General features: G+C 58.0%; 1 long non-coding RNA gene across 1 annotated transcript in view; it reads right to left on the minus strand.

The window, feature by feature from the left end:
- LOC136619799 (uncharacterized) overlaps positions 1-5787 on the minus strand; it is a 165414-nt gene extending 159627 nt beyond the window's left edge. The window contains exon 1 of the long non-coding RNA XR_010791040.1: positions 5769-5787. This is a non-coding gene — a long non-coding RNA (uncharacterized lncRNA). The remainder of the gene's footprint in view (positions 1-5768) is intronic.
- Positions 5788-6000: the final 213 nt, after the last annotated feature.

The raw sequence follows: 6000 nt of genomic DNA on the forward strand, positions 1-6000 counted from the left end.
ATCTTCTTTTTCGGCCGGCGGATGAACTCGGCACGTCGCCGGCGTGCTGCGCGCATGCGCCGGGCACATCCGCCGAGCCGAAGCAAGAAAGATCCGGCTGTGAGGAATAGAAGACCTTCCCAGTCCGCTCCAGATGGGTAAATTCTTTTAAATTCCTATTTTAGGTCTCCCGCGGATCCGGACGGCTTCCATAGGCTTCAATAGAAGCCCGCGGGAGCCGTCCCCGCGGGAGACCCGCACGAAAATGGAGCATGGTCCAGATTTTTTCATGCTTCATTTTTTTTAAAATCCCTTTTATTGACGATCCGCGGGTATTTATCTACCCGCGGGTGGTCAATGCATCCCTATGGGACGCGGATCCGCGGGCAGGAGAAGAGTTAAAATCCGCTGCGGATTTTAATTCTTCTTTTGCCCGTGGACATGAGCCCTTAGGGAACTGGGCTGTCATTATTCCGACTACCTGGAGAGGGATGCCCTGCCTGGGGGGCTCATACATTTGGCCCCAGCATGGCCGGTAGGCTGCAGCCACCTGAGGGAAGAGAGGAAGACCTTCAGCTGACGCCAGGCCCGGGAGCGATGGCCAACATAATGACCATATTTGCGCATGCTTTTGCGTACCTAAAGCAAAGGTGTAATAGAACGTCAATGTATTTACTCCGATGAGTGCGTTTTGCACGAGGATTTTGCGTACTTGGACAAAAGTAGGAACTGTTGTATTTTCCTGTGGTTTGTGCAGCAAAGTCCCCCAGAGAAGTCTATGGGAGGAGCGCAAATACGCAAGAGGGAGCGTGAAACACTGCGCAAAACACGGGGAATACAACACATCTGGAGCTTTTAAAGCTAAATGGTTTTTTAATCCACGGAGGGGTGTGTCGTGTGACCTGGCCCTGCGTTCGCACAAAGTACAGAACTACACGCAAACACGAGCGCAAATATACTTAATTCACTATAATGCGCTGCGGCGAGTGTTTTTCTGCATATGGTCGTGTGAAGAAGCTCTAAGGCCGGGCTCACACGGCCAAAAGTGTAAAGCGCAGCGTGGAGCCGGCTGTGACCCTGCATATGGCGGCAAAATCCTACTGCACATGACTGTGTACTCACGCACCCCGCCATGCGCAGCACACCTGTGTCTTTTTATACTCCCCTTAGTAATGATGCGTATACCCCCCGCTCGTATGCATGTAATTGTATATACATACGCGTATATATGCTTGGCAATAGAGAATAATGGGCTCTAACTCACGTATTAATGGTGCTTGTGTATTACGCAGTTCCTTCTGATAAGCGTACAGCAATGTAAGTGATGTCGAGTTACCGCGTATCGCACAGCGTACAGATCCCATGTAATACGCTGTAAACATACGGATGTGTGACTAGCCCTGAGACAGGCTGTGAGGTAACAGCCATCGCAGAACCCTCAGCCACCAGCCATGGCTTCTTCATCTGCCCCAATAGGGCCACCAGCTGCTTCCTACAGAATGGGGGCCGCTGCCGCAGTGTGTGAACGGCCGTGGGAAGGGGACTGCAGCCGTCTGTCGGGACATGTATTCTGTAGACGGCCCCTGTCGTGACATCCTCCAGGCTGGTGACAGAGCAGAGCCCTCCTCCTCGGCTGCCTCACTCTCCGCCTCAGTGCTACAGTCTCGGACGGAGGACATTACTCCGGTGATGGGAGCCGGGCTGCTGACAGGAGGATGCGGCAGTCATCACTGGCGGGAAACACGGTGAGCCGGGGGAGACGGGAGGATGAGCTGTGATATATCGTGCAGGGGCGTAGCTAGAGGCTCATGGGCCCGGGTGCAAAAGTTTAGCTTGGGGCCCCCTTCCAGACCCGTCCACCCACCACTCCTTTTCACAGCTACTCCTTGTATATCACTTTTAGCTACATTACTGTTTTTTTTTAATGACCCATCAATGGATCATTAGTAATCAGGGGTTTTAGATTTTTAAAACATCCAGAACACAAGCCTCAAGGCACGCTTTGCTTCCTCAGGAAAGAAAAAAATAATTCTATATACACATACATAATACAGGCACACATACATTGGAGACAGCATGAGCTAACTTTTATCACATGTTAGGGCTCATGTCCACGACCAGGTTTTCACCACGTATTATGCACACGTGGTAATCCCAGCATGCTCTCTTTCTCTGCGTACCACGTAACGTGAGCCCTGTACACTTGTATGATACACTGCCCATACACATTACATTGTTTTCATACGCATTGTCACTCTAAACAGAGTGGGGAATTAAAAAAAGAATCCCCCTGTGCATGTGCAGTGCTACACAAGGCCATATGTGGTCCCTGCCGGCAGCGTGCATGGTTGGGAAATGTGTGAGATGCCGGTGGTCTCCCACAGTGTTGTAGGCTTACAGCTGTGGCATTGAGCCCTCAGTCACCAATACAGCGGCTCGGTTCTAGCATACCTCTAATAGTGAAGTCAGGTGCCGGCTCGCAGAACCCCCCTCACTCACCCCCACTCCCCATCACACAGAACCCCCCTCACTCACCCCCACTCCCCATCACACAGAACCCCCCTCACTCACCCCCACTCCCCATCACACAGAACCCCCCTCACTCACCCCCACTCCCCATCACACAGAACCCCCCTCACTCACCCCCACTCCCCATCACACAGAACCCCCCTCACTCACCCCCACTCCCCATCACACAGAACCCCCCTCACTCACCCCCACTCCCCATCACACAGAACCCCCCTCACTCACCCCCACTCCCCATCACACAGAACCCCCCTCACTCACCCCCACTCCCCATCACACAGAACCCCCCTCACTTACCCCCACTCCCCATCACACAGAACCCCCCTCACTTACCCCCACTCCCCATCACACAGAACCCCCCTCACTCACCCCCACTCCCCATCACACAGAACCCCCCTCACTCACCCCCACTCCCCATCACACAGAACCCCCCTCACTCACCCCCACTCCCCATCACACAGAACCCCCCTCACTCACCCCCACTCCCCATCACAGAACCCCCCTCACTCACCCCCACTCCCCATCACACAGAACAACCCTCACTCACCCCCACTCCCCATCACACAGAACCCCCCTCACTCACCCCCACTCCCCATCACACAGAACAACCCTCACTCACCCCCACTCCCCATCACACAGAACCCCCCTCACTCACCCCCACTCCCCATCACACAGAACCCCCCTCACTCACCCCCACTCCCCATCACACAGAACCCCCCTCACTCACCCCCACTCCCCATCACACAGAACCCCCCTCACTCCCCATCACACAGAACCCCCCTCACTCACCCCCACTCCCCATCACACAGAACCCCCCTCACTCACCCCCACTCCCCATCACACAGAACCCCCCTCACTCACCCCCACTCCCCATCACACAGAACCCCCCTCACTCACCCCCACTCCCCATCACACAGAACCCCCCTCACTCACCCCCACTCCCCATCACACAGAACCCCCCTCACTCACCCCCACTCCCCATCACACAGAACAACCCTCACTCACCCCCACTCCCCATCACACAGAACCCCCCTCACTCACCCCCACTCCCCATCACACAGAACCCCCCTCACTCACCCCCACTCCCCATCACACAGAACCCCCCTCACTCACCCCCACTCCCCATCACACAGAACCCCCCTCACTCACCCCCACTCCCCATCACACAGAACCCCCCTCACTCACCCCCACTCCCCATCACACAGAACCCCCCTCACTCACCCCCACTCCCCATCACACAGAACCCCCCTCACTCACCCCCACTCCCCATCACACAGAACCCCCCTTACTCACCCCCACTCCCCATCACACAGAACCCCCCTCACTCACCCCCACTCCCCATCACACAGAACAACCCTCACTCACCCCCACTCCCCATCACACAGAACCCCCCTCACTCCCCATCACACAGAACCCCCCTCACTCACCCCCACTCCCCATCACACAGAACACCCCTCGTTTCCCCCACTCACCATCACACACAGAACCCCCCTCACTCACCCCCACTCCCCATCACACAGAACCCCCCTCACTCACCCCCACTCCCCATCACACAGAACACCCCTCACTCACCCCCACTCCCCATCACACAGAACACCCCTCGTTTCCCCCACTCACCATCACACACAGAACCCCCCTCACTCACCCCCACTCCCCATCACACAGAACCCCCCTCACTCACCCCCACTCCCCATCACACAGAACCCCCCTCACTCCCCATCACACAGAACCCCCCTCACTCACCCCCACTCCCCATCACACAGAACCCCCCTCACTCACCCCCACTCCCCATCACACAGAACCCCCCTCACTCACCCCCACTCCCCATCACACAGAACACCCCTCGTTTCCCCCACTCACCATCACACACAACCCCCCTCACTCACCCCCACTCCCCATCACACAGAACCCCCCTCACTCACCCCCACTCCCCATCACACAGAACCCCCCTCACTCCCCATCACACAGAACCCCCCTCACTCACCCCCACTCCCCATCACACAGAACCCCCCTCACTCACCCCCACTCCCCATCACACAGAACCCCCCTCACTCACCCCCACTCCCCATCACACAGAACCCCCCTCACTCACCCCCACTCCCCATCACACAGAACCCCCCTCACTCACCCCCACTCCCCATCACACAGAACCCCCCTCACTCACCCCCACTCCCCATCACACAGAACCCCCCTCACTCACCCCCACTCCCCATCACACAGAACCCCCCTCACTCACCCCCACTCCCCATCACACAGAACCCCCCTCACTCACCCCCACTCCCCATCACACAGAACCCCCCTCACTCACCCCCACTCCCCATCACACAGAACCCCCCTCACTCACCCCCACTCCCCATCACACAGAACCCCCCTCACTCACCCCCACTCCCCATCACACAGAACCCCCCTCACTCACCCCCACTCCCCATCACACAGAACCCCCCTCACTCACCCCCACTCCCCATCACACAGAACCCCCCTCACTCACCCCCACTCCCCATCACACAGAACCCCCCTCACTCACCCCCACTCCCCATCACACAGAACCCCCCTCACTCACCCCCACTCCCCATCACACAGAACAACCCTCACTCACCCCCACTCCCCATCACACAGAACCCCCCTCACTCACCCCCACTCCCCATCACACAGAACCCCCCTCACTCACCCCCACTCCCCATCACACAGAACCCCCCTCACTCACCCCCACTCCCCATCACACAGAACCCCCCTCACTCACCCCCACTCCCCATCACACAGAACCCCCCTCACTCCCCCCCACTCCCCATCACACAGAACAACCCTCACTCACCCCCACTCCCCATCACACAGAACCCCCCTCACTCCCCATCACACAGAACCCCCCTCACTCACCCCCACTCCCCATCACACAGAACCCCCCTCACTCACCCCCACTCCCCATCACACAGAACCCCCCTCACTCACCCCCACTCCCCATCACACAGAACACCCCTCGTTTCCCCCACTCCCCATCACACACAGAACCCCCCTCACTCACCCCCACTCCCCATCACACAGAACCCCCCTCACTCACCCCCACTCCCCATCACACAGAACCCCCCTCACTCACCCCCACTCCCCATCACACAGAACACCCCTCACTCACCCCCACTCCCCATCACACAGAACACCCCTCGTTTCCCCCACTCACCATCACACACAGAACACCCCTCACTCACCCCCCTCCCCCCTCCCCCCTCTTAATCATACCGAGGACGTTCCCTCTCACTGACTGCACTTACTTTCACTATGGTCTCTGCGCAGGCAGCCTCTCTTGCACATCGGCGTTTCCTCCCAGGAACTCCGCTCAGACTCCTCCCCTCTGATGATCTCTGTGCTGGAGAACCAGATGGGGGAGGGGTCTGAGCGGAGGTCCTGGGAGGAGCGCCGATGTGCCCGGAGAGGCTTCCTGCCTGCGCAGAGACCATAGTGAAAGTAAGTGCAGTCAGTCAGTATCGCCTGACTGACTGCAAA

Source organism: Eleutherodactylus coqui, chromosome 3 (assembly GCF_035609145.1).
Source record: "Eleutherodactylus coqui strain aEleCoq1 chromosome 3, aEleCoq1.hap1, whole genome shotgun sequence".
NCBI lineage: Eukaryota > Metazoa > Chordata > Amphibia > Anura > Eleutherodactylidae > Eleutherodactylus > Eleutherodactylus coqui.